Source organism: Panulirus ornatus, chromosome 19, assembly GCF_036320965.1.
Source record: "Panulirus ornatus isolate Po-2019 chromosome 19, ASM3632096v1, whole genome shotgun sequence".
NCBI classification, from domain to species: Eukaryota; Metazoa; Arthropoda; class Malacostraca; order Decapoda; family Palinuridae; genus Panulirus; species Panulirus ornatus.
The window spans coordinates 45,791,804-45,817,567 of record NC_092242.1 but is presented as its reverse complement, the minus strand read 5'-3'; the positions used below and the strand labels follow the sequence as shown (position 1 = coordinate 45,817,567).

At 41.4% G+C, this 25,764-nt stretch overlaps 1 protein-coding gene across 1 annotated transcript in view; it reads left to right on the top strand.

Moving 5' to 3' along the window:
• The window catches only part of LOC139755484 (probable 2-oxoadipate dehydrogenase complex component E1 homolog), a 194,095-nt gene that overhangs the window by 95,988 nt on the left and 72,343 nt on the right, over window positions 1–25,764 (top strand). The window lies entirely within an intron of this gene.

Here is a 25,764-nt window from a genome sequence, read left to right as displayed (position 1 = left end):
CCCTAGAATTTAATGATACTCTCTCACCCCAACTCTCATTTGCCCTCATTTTCACCTCTTGCACCTTTCTCTTGACTTCCTGTCTCTTTCTTTTATACATCTCCCACTCATTTGCATTTTTTCCCTGCAAAAATCGTCCAAATGCCTCTCTCTTCTCTTTCACTAATAATCTTACTTCTTCATCCCACCACTCACTACCCTTTCTAATCAACCCACCTCCCACATTTCTCATGCCACGAGCATCTTTTGTGCAAGCCATCACTGCTTCCCTAAATATATCCCATTCCTCCCCCACTCCCCTTACCTCCTTTGTTCTCACCTTTTTCCATTCTGTACTCAGTCTCTCCAGGTACTTCCTCACACAAGTCTCCTTCCCAAGCTCACTTACTCTCACCACCCTCTTCACCCCAACATTCTCTCTTCTTTTCTTAAAATCCATACAAATCTTCACCTTTGCCTCCACAAGATAATGATCAGACATCCCTCCAGTTGCACCTCTCAGCACATTAACATCCAAAAGTCTCTCTTTCGCGCGCCTGTCAATTAACGCATAATCCAATAACGCTCTCTGGCCATCTCTCCTACTTACATAAGTATACTTATGTATATCTCTCTTTTTAAACCAGGTATTCCCAATCACCAGTCCTTTTTCAGCACATAAAACTGAACACCCCATGTATACCAATTATTCCCTCAACTGTCACATTACTCACCTTTGCATTGAAAGCATCCATCACTATAACCCGGTCTTGTGCATCAAAACCACTAACACACTCATTTAGCTGCTCCCAAAACACTTGCCTCTCATGATCTTTCTTCTCATGCCCAGGTGCATATGCACCAATAATCACCCATCTCTCTCCATCAACTTTCAGTTTTACCCATATTGATCTAGAATTTACTTTCCTACGTTCTATCACATACTCCCACAACTCCTGTTTCAGGAGTAGTGCTACTCCTTCCCTTGCTTTTGTCCTCTTATTTACTCCTGACTTTACTCCCAAGACATTCCCAAACCACTCTTCCCCTTTACCCTTTAGCTTCGTTTCACTCAGAGCCAAAGCATCCAGGTTCCTTTCCTCAGACATATTACCCATCTCTCCATTTTTCACATCTTGGTTACATCCACACACATTTAGACACCCCAATCTGAGCCTACGAGGAGGATGAGCACTCCCCGCGTGACTCCTTCTTCTGTTTCCCATTTTAGAAAGTTAGAATACAAGGAGGGGAGGATTTCTGGCCCCCCGCTCCCGTCCCCTCTAGTCGCCTTCTACGACACGTGAGGAATGCGTGGGAAGTATTCTTTCTCCCCTATCCCCAGGGATTATATATATATATATATGAAAAATGTAAGAAATGATTTAGAAAACTGAAACTTCTAGCTGGAAATGAAATGAAAAATGAATGTCACATAATGGTTCAACCTTTGGCTATGGAAAAGGGAAATTTTTAATTTATTTACACAAACATCAATAGTAGTTTTCATCAATTTAACCACTTGTAGTCATGGGTGATTTGAATGCAAAGGTGAGTAACGTGGCAGTTGAGGGAATAATTGGTGTACATGGAGTGTTCAGTGTTGTAAATGGAAATGGTGATGAGCTTGTAGATTTGTGTGCTGAAAAAGGACTGGTGATTGGGAATATCTGGGTCAAAAAGAGAGATATACATAAGTATACGTATGTAAGTAGGAGAGATAGCCAGAGAGCATTATTGGATTACGTGTCAATTGATAGGCTCGCAAAAGAGAGACTTTTGGATGTTAATGTCCTGAGAGGTTCAACTGGAGGGATGTCTAATCATTATCTTGTGGAGGCGAAGATGAAGATTTGTAGAGGTTTTCAGAAAAGAAAAGAGAATGTTGGGGTGATGAGAGAGGTGAGAGTAAGTGAGCTTGGGAAGGAGACTTGTGTGAGCAAGTACTAGGAGAGACTGAATGCAGAAAGGAAAAAGGTGAGAGCAAAGGACGTAAGGGGAGTGGGGGAGGAATGGGACGTATTTAGGGAAGTAGTGATGGCTTGCGCAGCAGATGCTTGTGGCATGAGAAGCATGGGAGGTATGCAGATTAGAAAGGGTAGTGAGTGGTGGGATGAAGAAGTAAGATTATTAGTGAAAGAGAAGAGAGAGGCATTTGGACAAGTTTTGCAGGGAAATAGTGCAAATGAGTGGGAGATGTATAAAAGAAAGAGACAGGAGGTCAAGAGAAAGGTGCAAGAGGTGAAAAAGAGGGCAAATGAGAGTTGGGGTGAGAGAGCATCATTAAATTTTAGGGAGAATAAAAACATGTTTTGGAAGGAGGTAAATAAAGTGCGTAAGACAAGAGAACAAATGGGAACATTGGTGAAGGGGGGGGGGTAATGGGGAGATGATAACAAGTAGTAGTGATGTGAGAAGGAGATGGAGTGAATATTTTGAAGGTTTGTTGAATGAGTTAGATGATAGAGTGGCAGATATAGGGTGTTTTGGTTGAGGTGGTGCGTGAAGTGAGAGGGTTAGGGAGAATGATTTGGGAAACAAAGAAGAGGTAGTAAAAGCTTTGCGGAAGATGAAAGCTGACAAGACAGCGTGTTTGGATGGTATTACAGTGAAATTTATTAAAAAAGACGTGACTGTGTTGTTGAATGGTTGGTAAGGATTCTTAATGTGTGTATGACTCATGGTGAGGTGTCTGAGGATTGGCAGAATGCTTGCATAGTGCCATTGTACAAAGGCAAAGGGGTTAAAAGTGACTGTCAAATTCACAGAAGGAAAATTTAAGTGTAGTTACCACTGGTAAAAATATATGGGGGGGGGGGGGGGGGGGTGGTGGGGGGAGTGGGGGGGGGGGGGGGGTGGGGGGGGAGTATTGTAAATGAGGAGGAGTGAAGGCAATGTACAGTCAGCATCAGAATGGGGAAGAGCATGGTGGTTATCAGCCTATGACTCTGCATATATTACCTCCTTATAATGATTGCAAAGACGCCGTAGACCGAGGCGTTCCCAACAACGCCCCCGTTCCACATGTGAAAAAAGAACATACTCACGCCGCATTCAACAGAGCACAGGACGACCTGCCACTTGTAACGCGAAAGCACGCTCATACCAGAATTCATCTTACAAACCACCAAACAGTAGAAGGTCTGGTGTCCCGAAGAAACGCACTTCCATGCCCCTAAAAACACCCTTCATACCTTGCACACTACGCCCATACAACCATCTACTTCCGCGCTTCCCCATCAATGAACACTATCGTCTCATACTATAAAATTACTTCGCTTTTGAGAGAGCATTATCACTAATATCCCATTAATGAACTCAAATATAAAACAGGCAGTTTAATAACTGTCTCGACCAGCCGCTTAAAAATCTATCTTGTCCCTACCATATTCACATCCAGTCATCGCCGTGCTTCAAAGGTTCCTGAGATCACCGAAATAATAAACGCATATTACATCACCCTAAAGACACTAGGCATCAACCACGAGCTCCACCATCCCTACTCAGGTAGCCAGCTCTAATAATGTCCCGAGGAAATGCCCCTCCTGCCCGCACCCTATCAGGAGTCAAATCCCTAGGGGCGTCCTAGTGCTCCCAGCACGCCGCATGCTTTCCATGCCAATGTCACCCTGAGATAAGAACGCCGCCCGCAGCGTGAGCAATCTCTCACCGCGCCCCGAACAACGGACCCGTGCGGGAAAGCAGGGCCCCGTCCAAAGTGGCCTACACAATGCCAGGCCCCACCCATGCGTCCCGATACGACAAAACCACACACGGCCAGCCCATTAGGCATTAGGCTGCCCCAGCCGCGCCAGCTACCCGGTAGGGGCGGGGCGCAGGAATATGCGCGATGCCCCCAGAGATGCCTTAGCTTCCCCTACCTCACATCCCTCCCCCAGGGTTACTAGTAATAGACGCCATAGAGTGATACACTCCAGTTCATGGTAGCGCGTCTATGGCTCCAGAACTCGATGATCTTTCATGCGGCAGGCATGATGCAGGCCCAGTCTCAGTATAATCGGCCCCTGAGAGGATTCGCAGGATTGCACCAGTCCTACACGGGTACCGAGCGTTGTGTGGAGCTCAAACTAGTGTGATAGATCGCGCCGCACGCTGGTGTTTTAGAAAAGGTATGTCACCTGCCGCGAAATGATTGAGGCACGCTGGACCACGAGGATAAAGGTCAGAGGTGAGGTGAACAAGAAGTGGCGGCCAATTGGAGGTGGAAAAATGGAAGTGAAAAAGATTCTGGTAGATCTGGGACAGCCCAAGTCAGACGGTGAAGGCATGGTTTATAACTAGGAAGAGTTTTATTGCGGGAGCAAGTGTATGTTATGCCATGAGAATAGTTTGAGACAATAAGATGTGTAGAGTGAGTTTGATCGATAAGTAATGAAAGGGTAAGAGAGATAGTGTTGTAATAAAAAAGAGTCGTGGTTGAGAGAGCAGAAGAGGGTCGATATGAAAATGGATTGTCACTGGAGAGAATTCGTGAGGCAAGATTATAAGAGGATAAATGAATCGAGGAGGCGGACCCAGGTGGAGAATTGGGATACTGACGAACAGAAGTGGAGAGATGGGGTAAAAAAAGATTTTGATTGATCGGGGCCTTAACATGCAGGAGGGTGAAAGGTGTGCAAGGACTAGAGTGAATTGGAACGATGTAGTTTACCTGGGTTGATGTGATGTCAGTGGATTGAACCAGGGCGTGTGAAGTGTCTGGGGTAAACCATAGTAAGTTTTGTGGGGCCTGTATGTGGAAAGGGAGCTGTGGTTTTTTTGCATTATACATGACAGCTAGAGACCTTTGTTCTCTTTTCCTAGTGCTACCTCGCGCACGTGCGGGGGAAGGGGGATGTCATTTCATGTGTGGCGGGCTAGCAACGGGAATGAATAAAGGCAGCAAGTATGAATTATGTACATGTGTATATATGTATATGTCTGTGTATGTATATATGTGTATACGTTGAAATGTATAGGTATGTTTATGTGCGTTTGTGGACATGTATGTATATACATGTGTATATGGGTGGGTTGGGGCCATTCTTTCGTCTGTTTCCTTTCGCTACCTTGCTAACACGGGAGACAGCGACAAAGTATGGCAATAATAATAATACTTTGAGACTGAAATTCTAACTTCTATCTTTAATCATCTGAAAGTTTGGCTTACATATGTAGATGATGTGTGGTCCCTGTTTCTATCTTCGCAATATTGTGACGATTTTTGCAGGGAAGAAATGCAATTGAGTGGGAGATGTATAAAAGAAAGAGACAGGAGGTCAAGAGAAAGGTGCAAGAGGTGAAAAAAAGGGCAAATGAGAGTTGGGGTGAGAGAGTATCATTAAATTTTAGGGAGAATAAAAAGATGTTCTGGAAGGAGGTAAATAAAGTGCGTAAGACAAGGGAGCAAATGGGAACTTCAGTGAAGGGCGCAAATGGGGAGGTGATAAGTAGTGGTGATGTGAGAAGGAGATGGAGTGAGTATTTCGAAGGTTTGTTGAATGTGTTTGATGATAGAGTGGCAGATATAGGGTGTTTTGGTCGAGGTGGTGTGCAAAGTGAGAGGGTTAGGGAAAATGATTTGGTAAAAAGAGAAGAGGTAGTGAAAGCTTTGCGGAAGATGAAAGCCGGCAAAGCAGCAGGTTTGGATGGTATTGCTGTGGAATTTATTAAAAAAGGGGGTGACTGTATTGTTGACTGGTTGGTAAGGTTATTTAATGTATGTATGACTCATGGTGAGGTGCCTGAGGATTGGCGGAATGCGTGCATAGTGCCATTGTACAAAGGCAAAGGGGATAAGAGTGAGTGCTCAAATTACAGAGGTATAAGTTTGTTGAGTATTCCTGGTAAATTATATGGGAGGGTATTGATTGAGAGGGTGAAGGCATGTACAGAGCATCAGATTGGGGAAGAGCAGTGTGGTTTCAGAAGTGGTAGAGGATGTGTGGATCAGGTGTTTGCTTTGAAGAATGTATGTGAGAAATACTTAGAAAAGCAAATGGATTTGTATGTAGCATTTATGGATCTGGAGAAGGCATATGATAGAGTTGATAGAGATGCTCTGTGGAAGGTATTAAGAATATATGGTGTGGGAGGAAAGTTGTTAGAAGCAGTGAAAAGTTTTTATCGAGGATGTAAGGCATGTGTACGTGTAGGAAGGGAGGAAAGTGATTGGTTCTCAGTGAATGTAGGTTTGCGGCAGGGGTGTGTGATGTCTCCATGGTTGTTTAATTTGTTTATGGATGGGGTTGTTAGGGAGGTAAATGCAAGAGTTTTGGAAAGAGGGGCAAGTATGAAGTCTGTTGGGGATGAGAGAGCTTGGGAAGTGAGTCAGTTGTTGTTCGCTGATGACACAGCGCTGGTGGCTGATTCATGTGAGAAACTGCAGAAGCTGGTGACTGAGTTTGGTAAAGTGTGTGGAAGAAGAAAGTTAAGAGTAAATGTGAATAAGAGCAAGGTTATTAGGTACAGTAGGGTTGAGGGTCAAGTCAATTGGGAGGTGAGTTTGAATGGAGAAAAACTGGAGGAAGTGAAGTGTTTTAGATATCTTGGAGTGGATCTGGCAGCGGATGGAACCATGGAAGCGGAAGTGGATCATAGGATGGGGGAGGGGGCGAAAATTCTGGGGGCCTTGAAGAATGTGTGGAAGTCGAGAACATTATCTCGGAAAGCAAAAATGGGTATGTTTGAAGGAATAGTGGTTCCAACAATGTTGTATGGTTGCGAGGCGTGGGCTATGGATAGAGTTGTGCGCAGGAGGATGGATGTGGTGGAAATGAGATGTTTGAGGACAATGTGTGGTGTGAGGTGGTTTGATCGAGTGAGTAACGTAAGGGTAAGAGAGATGTGTGGAAATAAAAAGAGCGTGGTTGAGAGAGCAGAAGAGGGTGTTTTGAAGTGGTTTGGGCACATGGAGAGGATGAGTGAGGAAAGATTGACCAAGAGGATATATGTGTCGGAGGTGGAGGGAACGAGGAGAAGAGGGAGACCAAATTGGAGGTGGAAAGATGGAGTGAAAAAGATTTTGTGTGATCGGGGCCTGAACATGCAGGAGGGTGAAAGGAGGGCAAGGAATAGAGTGAATTGGAGCGATGTGGTATACCGGGGCTGACGTGCTGTCAGTGGATTGAATCAAGGCATGTGAAGCGTCTGGGGTAAACCATGGAAAGCTGTGTAGGTATGTATATTTGCATGTGTGGACGTATGTATATACATGTGTATGGGTGGGGTTGGGCCATTTCTTTCGTCTGTTTCCTTGCGCTACCTCGCAAACGCGGGAGACAGCGACAAAGTATAAAAAAAAAAAAAAAAATCTACCCCACAATGAAATTGAAGATCGAATGGAAAAAGGGAGGCAAACTGCTCTTTCTTGAAGTGTTGATAGCTAGAGAATCTGATTATTTGTCCTTTTAAGGTCTACAGGAAGCCTCCCAATTATAGAAACGTCTGTAGTTGTGTCTATTTCTTTTTTGAGACCACTAAGGATATGTTATCCCCTTGGCTTGTTAGATGAATGTAGTCATATAAGATGTTTTTTAGGCAGTTATTTTATCCCAAGTGGTTTGTAAACAAAGGTTATTGGAAAGCTAATAAGATATTTTTGCATCTTGTAACAAAAATGTCACAAATGAGGATGGGTATGAATGTTTAGTGTTGCCCTATTCTCCCAACTTAGCTAATCTATGAGGTCTACTAAAAAACAGTGCTTGTAATGTTGCTTTCAAGTACAATAACACCATCAGTAAGATCTTAATAAGAAGTAGGTCAAACTATTCAGCAATTGGGATTGTTTATGTTGTCAGATGTAAGGCATGTAAAGATATATGCGTTGGTCAGACTCTTACATCCACCTCTTTTCTTTCTCACCTCCCTCCAGTACAATAACGTATTTTCCTTAATCTTTTTTTCAACTTTCTTCCAAAATATTCATATACTCTTTCCTTGTTTGTCTCTGTCAGCTTCTGAATACTCTGCTTTCACATCGTGTATTCTTTGCCTCCATCTTTACTGAACTTTCAGTGGTACATTCCTTTTGAGCGTTCTACTATATGCCTTTTTCTTCTCTTCCATAGCATTTCTAATCTCATTCATCCAACCTGCATATCCACTTTTATTTTTGTATCTCACAACTTTGTGACCAATCACTAATTCTACAACCTTTAACAACTTTCTCTGTGCTAAAATATTTTAAATACCTCATTCACATGTGACTGCATCCCTACATTACTGCACTTTCATCTAAACTTTCTGTAACCTTTCTTTCATACTCCTCCTTGCATTCTTTCTGATTCATCTCCTCCCTTGCCAACACTTTTACCTCTCTGCTCTTTCTTATGCAATACTTCCACTTCTCCCTGATCCTTACATCCACAAGAACTGCAAAATGGTCAGAATCTCTAAAGAATCTTCTCATAACTGGCATCTAGCACAACCTTTCTCAACTTTATCCACTGCCATGTAATCAGTCAAGCCCTTGTGTTCTCTTTGATCATTTCTCATTTATGTATATCTGGGTATCATCTTGTGCTGAAAAAAGGTGCTTGCAAGGAGTAAACCACTGTCAGCACAGACATTGACAAGATAACTTCCATTCTCATTCTTATTTACTCATGGTACTCCTTATTTGCCAACTATCTTGCCAGTTATTCACATCCCACCCTCACATTCATATCAACCATCACAACCATCTTCCTCTCCTGCTCAAACCCATTTATGCTCATTCAGATTTCTCCAGAAAGGCTTCATTTCATTCCTACTTGCACAGGCTTCATAATACTTCACAATATCAATCTTTCTGTTTCATCCAAATTCTACTTAATCCATTCCATCCATGCTCTGTAACACACTCCTATTCTCTCATTCCTGATAATTTTCATTCATTCTTGTCCATACCACCCCTCCTTCCCTGTCCTCCCACAACTTGCATTCATCATTTCCATTTCACTTCCTCCACCCTGCCCAAGGATATGGGTTTCCCCAATCCCCAGCATATCCAAACTATAACTTTTAAATTTCTCTGTAAGCTCCTTCCTTTTACCCTTACTAGTCATCCCATTAACATAATATTAATTGCTCATAAGTGGTGGACTCCAGTGCCGCTTACTAGCCTCACCCTTGACAGGCCTCAGGCAGAGGACATCTCCAATGCAATGTTTCTCTGAATTAAATATATGCAGAATATAAACAGTATAAACAATATCAGTTCTATAAACAAATACAGTAGAATAAACTATGAAAAAACAAATTACCACATCTCTAAAAAGCTGAAGGTATGTACATATATTTCACACTGTTATGAGGACATACGCACTAATTAAGACAGGGTTTATGAAAATCAGGTTCATTTATAGGATTTGCAGAATACCTATATATTGCAACTGCTCAAAGGGAAGGGAGACAAAAATTGAATACTTGTGTTACAAATGTATAAGCATGCATGTTACACATGACAAAGTGTGTAGGAGGTTGGTGATTGAAAGGGTGCTCACATACACAAAACATAACATTAATTGCTCATAAGTGGTGGACTCCAGTGCTGCTTACTAGCCTCACCCTTGACAGGCCTCAGGCAGAGGACATCTCCAATGCAATGTTTCTCTGAATTAAATATTTGCAGAATATAAACAGTATAAACAATATCAGTTCTATAAACAAATACAGTAGAATAAACTATGAAAAAACAAATTACCACATCTCTAAAAAGCTGAAGGTATGTACATATATTTCACACTGTTATGAGGACATACGCACTAATTAAGACAGGGTTTATGAAAATCAGGTTCATTCATAGGATTTGCAGAATACCTATATATTGCAACTGCTCAAAGGGAAGGGAGACAAAAATTGAATACTTGTGTTACAAATGTATAAGCATGCATGTTACACATGACAAAGTGTGTAGGAGGTTGGTGATTGAAAGGGTGCTCACATACACAAAGCATCAGACTGGAGAAGAACAATATAACTTTAAAGAGTGGAAGAGGATGTGTGGACCCTGTGTCTTTTCTGAAAAATTTATGTGAGAAATACATAGGAATTAGGATTTATATGTTGCATTATTGGTCCTGGAGAAAGCCTCAAATAGGATTGACTGGGGTACTTTGTGTAAAGTGCTATAAATACATGGTGTGGGAGGTAAGTTATCAGATGCAGGGAGAAGTATTTGTCCAAAGAGTAAGGCATGTGTGCTTTAGGGAGGGAAGAGGGTGAGTGGTTTCAAACGAAGGTGGATTTCCATCATGGGTGTGTGATGTCATTCTGGCTGTTTTAATCTTACTGTGGATGGATGGTTGTGGGAGATGAATGGGGGCTCTTAGGGAGAAGGGCAGAGCTACAGTATGTTGGAGGTGGGACAGCCTGTTTGCAGATGGAATTCCAGAAATTGGTGTCTAAGTTTGTGAGTGTGTGTAAGGACGAAGGTGGAGTTAATGTGATCATATGTAATGAAGTGTTGTAGAGTGATGAGACAGGAAGGTATGATTGAGATTTAAATGGGGAAAACTTGATGAGAGACGAGTGCTTGGGATTCTGGAAATGGGTATGGCATTGGTTACAGCCATTGGAGCTAAGGGTGATAAGGTGGGAGAGGAGGATTTAAGGTCGTAGGTGCATTGAGGAGTGTATGGAAGGGAAGGACATTGTCTGCTGAGGCAAAGATAGGTATGTTTGAAGGTATAGTAGGTCCCCGCAGAACTTTCCATGGTTTCCGCTAGTTTCTCCCTATGTCTTGGTTCAGTTTATTGACGTTGTGTCACCCCTTTGATACCACATCATTCCAGTTCACTCTGTCCCATACACACCTTTCACCCCTCACATGTTCACACCCCAAATACCCAGACTCTTGTTCACTCCATTCAAGAAGGATGTATGTTTGATAATGCCTAAAGACATTGTGTGATGTGAGGAGGGTTGATTATGTAAGGAATGACAGGGTAGGAGTGAGTTGTGGTAGGTAGAGAATGCTGAAATGGTTTGGACATATGGGGAGGATGAGTGAAGAAAGACTTGACAAAGCGATTTTGTGTGTCAGAGGTGGAGGCAGTAAGAGGGCGGTGGAAAACTGAGGAGTTGGAAGGATGGAGTTAAAGATACTTAAAGTGCTGGTGTCTGAACATTCAAGATGAGAAGCATACATGGAATGAAATAATTTGGAGCAATTTAGTGTATGGGATGTAATGTGGTGATAGTAGATGGAATCAGGACATATAAATCAGTCAGGGAAAACCACAGAATTAATCTTTGATGCTTGGTGGGCTATGGTTTATGCTTTATTCATGACAGCTAGAGATGGGATATAAGTAAATATGGCCATTATCCCTTCAATTCATCGCACTACCCCATTCAGGTAACAACAAGCAATTTATGGTTAGAAAATAAATGCATATGTCATGGGACAATTAATTAATCATTGCAAACACCATATAAAGACCCAAAATTGAAAGTGATAGACAGTGGAACAAATATCAAAGATCTAGGTATCACCAAGTATGAGAAATTAGAATTCAGAGAGTATGTTGAGAAGATTGCCCTGTCAAGCAATGTTATGAATGGTATGATAATGAAAATTTTTACTACAAGAGACAGAAAACCATTGATGAAAATATTAATGCTTATGTAAGAAGCAAAATTAACAACTGCTGTTTTGTATGTCACCGACTAATCAAATGGAAATAAACAAGTTAAAGAGAATTAAGGAGCGCTTAACGAGCATAATTGAAGGGATGGAATGTATGAACCACTGAGAAGCTGAAAGAACATAAACTTTATAGCTTAGGAAGAAGGAGAGAAAGATACATGATAACCTGTGCAAAACATTAAATTGAAGGGATAAGATAGAATATTACGTACTGAAAGGCTTCTTAGTGAGGAAGAAGTAGAGCTGTTGAGTCTGCAAGAATACGAAGGACTATACTTAGAAGATATGTTAGAAAAATATTCAAGAGTCCTGCAAGTAAGTTAGTGAGCCTATTCTCTGTACTTCTAGGAGAAACAAGGTACATACTTGGAACAACTATACAGATATGGAAAAGAAAACCCAAGACTAACAACAATTTGATGAGAGAGGTGAGGGAGAGAAACAGAGAAACAAGATGTGAGATGAACGCTCTTTATTAAGCTTATGTTTTGACAGAATCTTGCAGTTTCTTGTAGGTACACTCTCTTATGGTAGTAGGTGGTAGGCAACCACTGAACTTAGAGGTACCACCATGTAAGTATTGGAAGGGTCAATGATGGTTGTGCAGTGAGCCAGCACTACAGTGGCTGTCAAGATTCAGCCCCTTCCCATAGATGCTGTCATTTCTCTCTGCCTGACATACACATGATTTGCTGGCATTCAGTTCACTAACAACAGTCATTCCATCTCATTCATAACACTTGACAACACATTACTCATGTGAATCATTATTTTGTACTTCTTAATTGCCATGCGTATAACACAATAGCCTTGCTTTTTGGCACACTTTCATTGCAGGTACACAAAGGTTGTTATGTATAAACCCCTTCTCTCTATCTGTTTCATTGTCACAAAAAATGTGAACTAATTGATTGTAAGCATTTCAGTCATAAACTCTATAAGCTAAATTGATATTAAATGACTTTAGAATAAGTATAACAAAAGTTGAAGAGATTTTGAAGGGAGTAGAGAACCTAACCCAATGATAATATGGTTAGTTGACTTTAACACTCGTTTTGTTGAATGACAAGAAAGAGGAGTAGATTATGGATGTAGTGCATACCATTGCATGGAGAAGAATTATGGATCAACAGATGAAGAACAGCCAAGAGACAAATTGATTTATGTAATTCATTCAGCCTTGCAAAGGTGAACCACAGACCAAGTGAGAGCAATATGATAGACCTTATTTTTTCAGATGACATGGTACGGTTTTCTGATTTAAAAGTAATTAATTCAAGTGTGCCTGATCATATCATAGTAATCATGACAACACATAAAATAGAAATGAATGAATGTGAACATGATACAGCACTGGAAACTGCTATTGGTTGAATAATAAGAATTTTCACAATGACATATCAGACTGGAAGATCATTGAAAAGATTGTAAACACGTATTGGAATGAGATATTCAGACAGTATCCTGATGACACACAGAAATATACTGTGAGGGATTAAGCCAAATGATTATTGATCAGATATAGAAAAGGAAAAAAGAGCAAAATGGAAAATACTAAGGGACAGAAAGCTATGGATGAATAGAAGAAAGGCAAGGAAAAAGAAGGAAAGGATAGTAACAAAAAGATCAAGAACAAGAGAATTTGGTGAATAAATTATTCATATGTAGAAATAATGAAATCTCCCAGTTGAGAACAAAAAGAGGAATGAGGGAAAAGTCATACAAAACATGTAAAAGAATTCAAAGTTAATTTTCACATCCATGAACAAAGCAAAAAAGAATAGACTATTTAGGGTAAGAGGTGTATGGGAAACTGACTCCAAAAATGTGCAGGATATTGAATGAACATTGTAAATTATTATTCAGCTCAAAATATAAGGATAGATTTGAAGATGAAGTGTTCGGCTAATATGATGAAAATGCACTTAGGGATATTGAAATATTGGAAGATAATATAAGTAGAATGACTAATCAGCTCAGAGAAAATTCACCAACAGGACCCGATGGAATTCCAGGCATATTCCTATCATCAACAGGACAGATGGAATCCCAGGCATATTTCTAATTAAGACAAAAACAACAATAGTGAAACTGATGATGTTATTATTGAGGCATTGTCTGGATGAGAGTGAAATTTTAGACCTAATGCCTAAACAGTACAGAGCAGTTAGCTTGGCTTTGCATGTAATACAAGTCTGTGCAAGAGTGATGAAAGGGCATATATTAAACCATCTAATCAAGAATAGCTACATAAACAAAGGCCAACAGGGGTTCATGCCAGGAAAAAGTAAGTGAACCTAATTGTGAACTCATAACAGTGATACATATGTATGAAAGTTTAATCTGTAGAAAAAATAGATACTGTTTTTGTTGACTTTGCAAAAGCATTTGACAAAGTAGACTATATGACTTTGCTGTTGCAAGAGAAACTAGCTAAGTAAAACATTAATGGGAAGATAGGAAGATGGACTAATGAGTTCCATACTGATAGAAAGTTCAAAGTGGTAGCATACACAACCATATCTGAGGAGTGAGATGTCCTATCTAGGGTACCATAGGGAATGGTGTCAACCTCAATACTCTTTGTAGACAATGTAAAGGAAAGCATATAAAGGGGCTTGATTGGATCAGAGACTGATCAGATGGGGATACAAAAGACTTAGACATTTTATAATTGGGGAGAAGTGAACTTGGTAGAATTGAAAGATCAATTTGAGGAAATAAGATATGGAATAAGGAAGGATTCATTATTCCTCACATGTTGTTGAAGCCGACTAAAGGGGCCAGCAGTGGAGGGGGGCTGGAAACCCCCCTCCTTGTATTTAAGTTTTAAAAAGATGAAACAGAAGAAGTCATGTGGGGAGTGTTCATCCTCCTCGAAGGCTCAGATTGGGGTGTCTAAATGTGTGTGAATATAACCGAAATGAGAAAAAAGGAGAGATAGTAGTATGTTTGAGGAAAGAAACCTGGATGTTTTGGCTCTGAGTGAAACGAAGCTCAAGGGTAAAGGGGAAGAGTGGTTTGGGAATGTTTTGGGAGTAAAGTCAGGGGTTGGTGAGAGGACAAGAGTAAAGGAAGGAGCAACACTCCTCATGAAGCAGGAGTTGTGAGAATGAGTGGTAGAGTGTAAGAAAGTATATTCCAGATTGATATGGGTAAAACTGAAAGTGGATGGAGAGAGATGGGTGATTATTGGTGCCTATGCACCTGGTCATGAGAAGAACGATCATGAGAGGCGGGTGTTTTGGGAACAGCTGAGTGAGTGTGTTATCTGTTTTGATGCACGAGACTGAGTTATAGTGATGGGTGATTTGAATCCAAAGGTGAGTAATGTGGCAGTTGAGGGCATAACTGGTGTACATGGGGTGTTCAGTGTTGTAAATAGAAATGATGAAAAGCATGTGGATTTGTGTGCTGAAAAAGGACTGGTGATTGGGAATACCTGGTTTAAAAAGAGGGATATACATAAGTATATGTACGTGAGTAGGAGAGATGGCCAGAGGGCGTTATTGGATTACGTGTTAATTGGTAAGTGTGTGAAAGAGAGATTTTTGGATGTTAATGTGCTGAGAGAGGCATCTGGAGGGATATCTGATTGCTATCTTGTGGAGGTGAAGGTGAAGATTTGTAGAGGTTTTCAGAAAAGAAGAGAGAATGTTGGGGAGAAGAGAGTGGTGAGAATAAGTGAGCTTAGAAAGAAGACTTGTGTGAGGAAGTACCAGGAAAGATTGAGTATGGAATGGCAAAAGGTGAGAGCAAATGACATGAGGGGAGTTGGGGAGGAATGGGATGTATTTAGGGAAGCAATGATGGCTTGCACAAGTAATGCTTGTGGCATGGGAAAGGTGAGAGGTGGGCAGATTAGAAAGGGTAGTGAGTGTTGGGATGAAGAAGTGAGATTGTTAGTGAAAGAGAGGAAAGAGGTGTTTGGACGACTTTTGCGGGGTAGTAGTGCAAATGACTGGGAGATGTATAAAAGGTGGCAGGAGGTCAAGAGAAAAGTGCAAGAGGTGAAAAAGAGGGCAAATGAGAGTTGGGGTGAGAGAGTATCATTAAATTTCAGGGAGAATAAAAGGATGTTTTGGAAGAAGGTAAATAAAGTTGTAAGACAAGAGAACAAATGGGAACATCGATGAACAGGGCTAATGGGGAGGTACTGACAAGTAGTGATGAAATGAGAGGGAGATGGAGTGAGTATTTTGAAGGTTTGTTGAATGTGTTAGATGATAGAGTGGCAGATATAGCGTGTTTTGGTTGGGTTTGTGTTCGAAGTGAGAGGGTCGAGAATGATTTGGTAAATAGAGAAGAGGTAGTGGCAGCTTTGCCGAAGATGAAAGCCGGCAATGTGGAGGGTTTGGATGGTATCGAAGTGGAATTTATTAAAAGGGGGTGACTGTGTTGTTGATTGGTTGGTAAGAATATACAATGTATGTATTCAAGGTATGTGTATGAGGAGGAAGAGAGGAAAGCGATTGGTTCCCAGTGAATGTTGAATTGCAGCAGGGATGCGTGATGTCTACATGATTATTTATTTTGTTTATGGATGGGGTGGTTAGTGAGATGAATGCAAGAGTTTTGGAGAGGGGCAAGTATGCAGTCTGTTGTGGATAAGAGGGCCAGGGAAGTATCAGTTGTTATTTGCTGATGATACAGCCCTGGTGGCTGATTCGGATGAGAAACTGCAGAAGTTGGTGACTGAATTTGGTAAAGTGTGTGAAAGAAGAAAGCTGAAAGAAATGTGAATAAGAGCAAGTCTTTCAGGGACAGTAGGGTTGAGGGACAAGTCAACTGGGAGGTAAGTTTGAATGGAGAAAAACTGGAGGAAATGAAGTGTTTTAGATATCTGGGAGTGGACGTAGCAGTGGATGTAACCATGGAAGCAGAGGTGAGTCACAGAGTGGGGGAGGGGGTGAGGGATCTGGGAGCATTGAAGAATGCTTGGAGGGCGAGAACATTATCTCGGAGAGCAATAATGGGTATGTTTGAAGGAGTAGTGGTTCCAACAATGTTATATGGTTTCTAGGCATGGGCTAAAGATAGGGCTGTGTGGAGGAAGGCAGATGTATTGGAAATGAAATGTTTGAGGACAGTATGTGGTGTGAGGTGGTTTGATCAAGTAGTGAAAGGGGAAGAGAGATGTGTGGTAATAAAAAAGTGTGGTTGAGAGAGCAGAAGAGGGTGTGTTGAAATGGTTTGGTCACATGGAGAGAATGAGTGAGGAGAGATTGACAAAGAGGATATATGTGTCAGAGGTAGAGGGAACAAGGAAAATCAGGAGACCAAATTGGGGTAGAAGGATAGAGTGGATAAGATTTTGAGTGGGAATTGGAATGATGTGGTATACCGGGTTGGACGTGCTATCAATGTATTGAACCAGGGCATGTGAAGCATCTGGGGTACACCATGGAAAGGTTTGTGGGACCTGGATGTGGAAAGGGAGCTGTGGTTTCGGTGCTTTACACATGACAGCTAGAGACTGAGTGTGAATGAATGTGGGCTTTTTTTTTTTTTTTTTATACTTTGTCGCTGTCTCCCGCGTTTGCGAGGTAGCGCAAGGAAACAGAGGAAAGAAATGGCCCAACCCCCCCCACACACATGCATATACACACGTCCACACACGCAAATACACATACCTACACAGCTTTCCATGGTTTACCCCAGACGCTTCACATGCCTTGATTCAATCCACTGACAGCACATCAACCCCGGTATACCACATCGCTCCAATTCACTCTATTCCTTGCCCTCCTTTCACCCTCCTGCATGTTCAGGCCCCGATCACACAAAATCTTTTTCACTCCATCTTTCCACCTCCAATTTGGTCTCCCTCTTCTCCTTGCTCCCTCCACCTCCGACACATATATCCTCTTGTCAATCTTTCCTCACTCATCCTCTCCATGTGCCCAAACCACTTCAAAACACCCTCTTCTGCTCTCTCAACCACGCTCTTTTTATTTCCACACATCTCTCTTACCCTTACGTTACTCACTCGATCAAACCACCTCACACCACACATTGTCCTCAAACATCTCATTTCCAGCACATCCATCCTCCTGCGCACAACTCTATCCATAGCCCACGCCTCGCAACCATACAACATTGTTGGAACCACTATTCCTTCAAACATACCCATTTTTGCTTTCCGAGATAATGTTCTCGACTTCCACACATTCTTCAAGGCCCCCAGAATTTTCGCCCCCTCCCCCACCCTATGATCCACTTCCGCTTCCATGGTTCCATCCGCTGCCAGATCCACTCCCAGATATCTAAAACACTTCACTTCCTCCAGTTTTTCTCCATTCAAACTCACCTCCCAATTGACTTGACCCTCAACCCTACTGTACCTAATAACCTTGCTCTTATTCACATTCACTCTCAACTTTCTTCTTCCACACACTTTACCAAACTCAGTCACCAGCTTCTGCAGTTTCTCACATGAATCAGCCACCAGCGCTGTATCATCAGCGAACAACAACTGACTCACTTCCCAAGCTCTCTCATCCCCAACAGACTTCATACTTGCCCCTCTTTCCAAAACTCTTGCATTTACCTCCCTAACAACCCCATCCGTAAACAAATTAAACAACCATGGAGACATCACACATCCCTTTCGCAAACCTACATTCACTGAGAACCAATCACTTTCCTCTCTTCCTACACGTACACATGCCTTACATCCTCGATAAAAACTTTTCACTGCTTCTAACAACTTTCCTCCCACACCATATATTCTTAATACCTTCCACAGAGCATCTCTATCAACTTTATCATATGCCTTCTCCAGATCCATAAATGCTACATACAAATCCATTTGCTTTTCTAAGTATTTCTCACATACATTCTTCAAAGCAAACACCTGATCCACACATCCTCTACCACTTCTGAAACCACACTGCTCTTCCCCAATCTGATGCTCTGTACATGCCTTCACCCTCTCAATCAATACCCTCCCATATAATTTACCAGGAATACTCAACAAACTTATACCTCTGTAATTTGAGCACTCACTCTTATCCCCTTTGCCTTTGTACAATGGCACTATGCACGCATTCCGCCAATCCTCAGGCACCTCACCATGAGTCATACATACATTAAATAACCTTACCAACCAGTCAACAATACAGTCACCCCCTTTTTTAATAAATTCCACTGCAATACCATCCAAACCTGCTGCCTTGCCGGCTTTCATCTTCCGCAAAGCTTTCACTACCTCTTCTCTGTTTACCAAATCATTTTCCCTAACCCTCTCACTTTGCACACCACCTCGACCAAAACACCCTATATCTGCCACTCTATCATCAAACACATTCAACAAACCTTCAAAATACTCACTCCATCTCCTTCTCACATCACCACTACTTGTTATCACCTCCCCATTTGCGCTGGGCTTTTTGTATTGAATATATACATGTGTATATATGTATATGTCTGTGTATGTATATGTACATATACATTTAAATGTATATGTTTGTGTGGGCTTTTATGTATATAGGTGTGTATGTTGTTGGGTTGGGCCATCCCTCATCTGTTTCTTTGCACTACAACGCGGGAGATGGCGATTAAGTATGATAATAAAAGAAAACGCTATCAAGTCAAGAGATGAGTTGTATAATTCTGAGAAGTTTTGCTATAAGAGATGAGAATGTTTCAATTTACAAGAAAAATAATTGAGTATGGTTGTGTTGTATGGTCACCCACAAGACAGATACATATAAACATATTTCAGAGAACTCGGAAGCACTTCATGAGGAAAATTGAAGGGATGGAACATATGAACTTCACAAAAGGCTCGAAGAACTGTATCTATATAGCCAAGAATGGAGAAAAGAAAGACATGTTATAATCTACAAATGGCAAGGTATAAAAGAGGTTGTTTTAAACCTAGAAATATTCCAACAGGAAAGTTGCAGTTATAAGTCTACAAGAATAGCATGGAACATTTTTTTTTTTTTTTTTTATACTTTGTCGCTGTCTCCCGCGTTTGCGAGGTAGCGCAAGGAAAACATGGAACATACAGGCAGTAAATCAGACAAAAATTATGTGAAAGCCTAACCAGCATGCTAGGTTAATTATTCAGTGCACTGCTAGGAGAAATGAGAAACATGCATAAAATAACTATAGAAACATTTAGAAAAATTACTTGATGTGGTTGAAATCACTACAAGATTGATCAAGACTAGATGATTGTGTAATGCAGGTGGCAGTTAAGAAAAATAGTCATATTCTTCAAGCAAAATGTGTGATGAGTGCTATGCACTAATCCTGCCATTTATCTAAATCTCATCGTAGGTCATAAGGAGGTAGGTATTATCTCTTTCTCTTTTCTAGATGAACTAATAATAAGTATTAATGCAATTTAGGTGACAGTGCAGAAGTCTTTTCATTAACCAAGAAGGGCAGTGAGCACTTTGCACTTGCACTGCCATTATGGGTAAATCTTGTCGTAGGAAAGATACTGTGTCTCTCATCTCTAAGGTATTAGGTAGTAGATGGCCACTGATGCGGAAGGTATCATGTCTGCAGAAAACCATGTCCACCACAAAAACTTGCCCACACCCCTATGGTACCACAAAAATATACAAAGATAAATGTGTTGTAAATGGAAATGGTAAAGAGCTTGTAGATTTATGTGCTGAAAAAGGACTGGTGATTGGGAATACCTGGTTTAAAAAGCGAGATATACATAAGTGTACGTATGTAAGTAGGAGAGATGTCCAGAGAGCGTTATTGGATTACGTGTTAATTGACAGGCGTGCGAAAGAGAGACTTTTGGATGTTAATGTGCTGAGAGGTGCAACTGGAGGGATGTCTGATCATTATCTTGTGGAGGCGAAGGTGAAGATTTGTATGGATTTTCAGAAAAGAAGAGAGAATGTTGGGGTGAAGAGGGTGGTGAGAGTAAGTGAGCTTGGGAAGGAGACTTGTGTGAGGAAATACCAGGAGAGACTGAGTAGAGAATGGAAAAAGGTGAGAACAAAGGAGGTAAGGGGAGTGGGGGAGAAATGAGATGTATTTAGGGAAGCAGTGATGGCTTGCACAAAAGATGCTTGTGGCATGAGAAGTGTGGGAGGTGGGTTGATTAAAAAGGGTAGTGAGTGGTGGGATGAAGAAGTAAGATTATTAGTGAAAGAGAAGAGAGAGGCATTTGGATGATTCTTGCAGGGAAAAAATGCAAATGAGTGGGAGATGTATAAAAGAAAGAGACAGGAGGTCAAGAGAAAGGTGCAAGAGGTGAAAAAGAGGGCAAATGAGAGTTGGGGTGAGAGAATATCATTAAGTTTTAGGGAGAATAAAAAGATGTGTTTTAGATATCTGGGAGTGGATCTGGCAGCGGATGGAACCATGGAAGCGGAAGTGGATCATAGGGTGGGGGAGGGGGCGAAAATTCTGGGAGCCTTGAAGAATGTGTGGAAGTCGAGAACATTATCTCGGAAAGCAAAAATGGGTATGTTTGAAGGAATAGTGGTTCCAACAATGTTATATGGTTGCGAGGCGTGGACTATGGATAGAGTTGTGTGCAGGAGGATGGATGTGCTGGAAATGAGATGTTTGAGGACAATGTGTGGTGTGAGGTGGTTTGATTGAGTAAGTAACGTAAGGGTAAGAGAGATGTGTGGAAATAAAAAGAGCGTGGTTGAGAGAGCAGAAGAGGGTGTTTTGAAATGGTTGTGTCACATGGAGAGAATGAGTGAGGAAAGATTGACCAAGAGGATATATGTGTCGGAGGTGGAGGGAACGAGGAGAAGAGGGAGACCAAATTGGAGGTGGAAAGATGGAGTGAAAAAGATTTTGTGTGATCGGGGCCTGAGCATGCAGGAGGGTGAAAGGAGGGCAAAGAATAGAGTGAATTGGAGTGATGTGGTATACCGGGGTTGACGTGCTGTCAGTGGATTGAATCAAGGCATGTGTATGGGGGTGGGTTGGGCCATTTCTTTCGTCTGTTTCCTTGCGCTACCTCGCAAACGCAGGAGACAGCGGGAAAAAAAAAAAAAAAAGATGTTCTGGAAGGAGGTAAATAAAGTGCGTAAGACAAGGGAGCAAATGGGAACTTCAGTGAAGGGGGCTAATGGGGAGGTGATAACAAGTAGTGGTGATGTGAGAAGGAGATGGAGTGAGTATTTTGAAGGTCTGTTGAGTGTGTTTGATGATAGAGTGGCAGATATAGGGTGTTTTGGTCGAGGTGGTGTGCAAAGTGAGAGGGTTAGGGAAAATGATTTGGTAAACAGAGAAGAGGTAGTAAAAGCTTTGCGGAAGATGAAAGCCGGCAAGGCGGCAGGTTTGGATGGTATTGCATTGGAATTTATTAAAAAAGGGGGTGACTGTATTGTTGACTGGTTGGTAAGGTTATTTAATATATGTATGACTCATGGTGAGGTGCCTGAGGATTGGCAGAATGCGTGGATAGTGCCATTGTACAAAGGCAAAGGGGATAAGAGTGAATGCTCGAATTACAGAGGTATAAGTTTGTTGAGTATTCCTGGGAAATTATATGGGAGGGTAATGATTGAGAGGGTGAAGGCATGTACAGAGCATCAGATTGGGGAAGAGCAGTGTGGTTTCAGAAGTGGTAGAGGATGTGTGGATCAGGTGTTTGCTTTGAAGAATGTATGTGAGAAATACTTAGAAAAGCAAATGGATATGTATGTAGCATTTATGGATCTGGAGAAGGCATATGATAGAGTTGATAGAGATGCTCTGTGGAGGGTATTAAGAATATATGGTGTGGGAGGCAAGTTGTTAGAAGCAGTGAAAAGGTTTTATCAAGGATGTGAGGCATGTGTACGTGTAGGAAGAGAGGAAAGTGATTGGTTCTCAGTGAATATAGGTTTGCGGCAGGGGTGTGTGATGTCTCCATGGTTGTTTAATTTGTTTATGGATGGGGTTGTTAGGGAGGTGAATGCAAGAGTTTTGGAAAGAGGGGCAAGTATGAAGTCTGTTGTGGATGAGAGAGCTTGGGAAGTGAGTCAGCTGTTGTTCGCTGATGATACAGCGCTGGTGGCTGATTCATGTAAGAAACTGTAGAAGCTGGTGACTGAGTTTGGTAAAGTGTGTGAAAGAAGAAAGTTAAGAGTAAATGTGAATAAGAGCAAGGTACGGTAGGGTTGAGGGTCAAGTCAATTGGGAAGTAAGTTTGAATGGAGAAAGACTGGAGGAAGTAAAGTGTTTTAGATATTTGGGAGTGGATCTTGCAAAGACTGGAGGAAGTAAAGTGTTTTAGATATCTGGGAGTGGATCTTGCAAAGACTGGAGGAAGTAAAGTGTTTTAGATATTTGGGAGTGGATCTTGCAAAGACTGGAGGAAGTAAAGTGTTTTAGATATTTGGGAGTGGATCTTGCAAAGACTGGAGGAAGTAAAGTGTTTTAGATATTTGGGAGTGGATCTTGCAAAGACTGGAGGAAGTAAAGTGTTTTAGATATTTGGGAGTGGATCTTGCAAAGACTGGAGGAAGTAAAGTGTTTTAGATATTTGGGAGTGGATCTTGCAAAGACTGGAGGAAGTAAAGTGTTTTAGATATTTGGGAGTGGATCTTGCAAAGACTGGAGGAAGTAAAGTGTTTTAGATATTTGGGAGTGGATCTTGCAAAGACTGGAGGAAGTAAAGTGTTTTAGATATTTGGGAGTGGATCTTGCAAAGACTGGAGGAAGTAAAGTGTTTTAGATATTTGGGAGTGGATCTTGCAAAGACTGGAGGAAGTAAAGTGTTTTAGATATTTGGGAGTGGATCTTGCAAAGACTGGAGGAAGTAAAGTGTTTTAGATATTTGGGAGTGGATCTTGCAAAGACTGGAGGAAGTAAAGTGTTTTAGATATTTGGGAGTGGATCTTGCAAAGACTGGAGGAAGTAAAGTGTTTTAGATATTTGGGAGTGGATCTTGCAAAGACTGGAGGAAGTAAAGTGTTTTAGATATTTGGGAGTGGATCTTGCAAAGACTGGAGGAAGTAAAGTGTTTTAGATATTTGGGAGTGGATCTTGCAAAGACTGGAGGAAGTAAAGTGTTTTAGATATTTGGGAGTGGATCTTGCAAAGACTGGAGGAAGTAAAGTGTTTTAGATATTTGGGAGTGGATCTTGCAAAGACTGGAGGAAGTAAAGTGTTTTAGATATTTGGGAGTGGATCTTGCAAAGACTGGAGGAAGTAAAGTGTTTTAGATATTTGGGAGTGGATCTTGCAAAGACTGGAGGAAGTAAAGTGTTTTAGATATTTGGGAGTGGATCTTGCAAAGACTGGAGGAAGTAAAGTGTTTTAGATATTTGGGAGTGGATCTTGCAAAGACTGGAGGAAGTAAAGTGTTTTAGATATTTGGGAGTGGATCTTGCAAAGACTGGAGGAAGTAAAGTGTTTTAGATATTTGGGAGTGGATCTTGCAAAGACTGGAGGAAGTAAAGTGTTTTAGATATTTGGGAGTGGATCTTGCAAAGACTGGAGGAAGTAAAGTGTTTTAGATATTTGGGAGTGGATCTTGCAAAGACTGGAGGAAGTAAAGTGTTTTAGATATTTGGGAGTGGATCTTGCAAAGACTGGAGGAAGTAAAGTGTTTTAGATATTTGGGAGTGGATCTTGCAAAGACTGGAGGAAGTAAAGTGTTTTAGATATTTGGGAGTGGATCTTGCAAAGACTGGAGGAAGTAAAGTGTTTTAGATATTTGGGAGTGGATCTTGCAAAGACTGGAGGAAGTAAAGTGTTTTAGATATTTGGGAGTGGATCTTGCAAAGACTGGAGGAAGTAAAGTGTTTTAGATATTTGGGAGTGGATCTTGCAAAGACTGGAGGAAGTAAAGTGTTTTAGATATTTGGGAGTGGATCTTGCAAAGACTGGAGGAAGTAAAGTGTTTTAGATATTTGGGAGTGGATCTTGCAAAGACTGGAGGAAGTAAAGTGTTTTAGATATTTGGGAGTGGATCTTGCAAAGACTGGAGGAAGTAAAGTGTTTTAGATATTTGGGAGTGGATCTTGCAAAGACTGGAGGAAGTAAAGTGTTTTAGATATTTGGGAGTGGATCTTGCAAAGACTGGAGGAAGTAAAGTGTTTTAGATATTTGGGAGTGGATCTTGCAAAGACTGGAGGAAGTAAAGTGTTTTAGATATTTGGGAGTGGATCTTGCAAAGACTGGAGGAAGTAAAGTGTTTTAGATATTTGGGAGTGGATCTTGCAAAGACTGGAGGAAGTAAAGTGTTTTAGATATACAACATCGTTCTTGTTCACTCAATCCCGTACATACCCTTCAAACCCCCCCCCCCCCCCCCCCCCCCCCCCCCGCACGTTCAGACCCCAGTTGCTCATTCACCCCATCCTTCCACCTCCAATTTGGTCTCCTACTTATCCTCGTTCCCTCCACCTCTGACACATATATATCCTCTTTGTCAACCTTTCCTCATTCATTCTCTCCATATGTCCAAACCATTTCAGCACACCCTCTTCGGCTCTCTCTCAAACACACTCTTTTTACCACCACACCTCTCACTTACCCTCTCATTACTTAATCAAACCTCTTCACACCACTTACTGTCCTCAAACATTTCATTTCCAACAAATCCACCCTCCGACGCACTTTCTTATCTATAGCCCTTACCTTGCATCCACTTGATATTGTTGGGACTTCTGTGCCTTCAAACATACCCATTGTTGCCTTACCAGATAACGATCTCTCTTTCCACACATACTTTAGTGCTCCCAGAACTTTTACTCCGTCACATCCCCTAAGGACTCACTTCTGCTTCCATGATTCCATTCGCTACCATGACCGCTCTCGTAAAAACACATCGCCTCCTTTAGTTATTCTCCGATGAAACTCACATCCTAACTAATTTGCTCCTCAACTCTGCTAAACCTTATGACTTTGCTTTAAGTCACATTTACTTTCATTTCTCTCCTTTCACACACTTTTTCAAACTCATTCACCAACTTTTACAGTTCTTTACTCGAATTTGCCACCAGTGCTGTATCATCAGCAAATAACAGCTGACTCGCTTCACAGGCCTCTTTGTCCCCTAAAGTTTGCGTACTCACCCCTCTCCATCAGACAACCATAGTGACACCACATAGGTATATGAAAATTTAATGCAAGGGATGAAGAAGTCAGTAAGTTGTCTTTTGATACCTTTACTATTTAGAAAAGAACAGTAACCAGAGAGCAAGGAAGCAAGGGTGAGT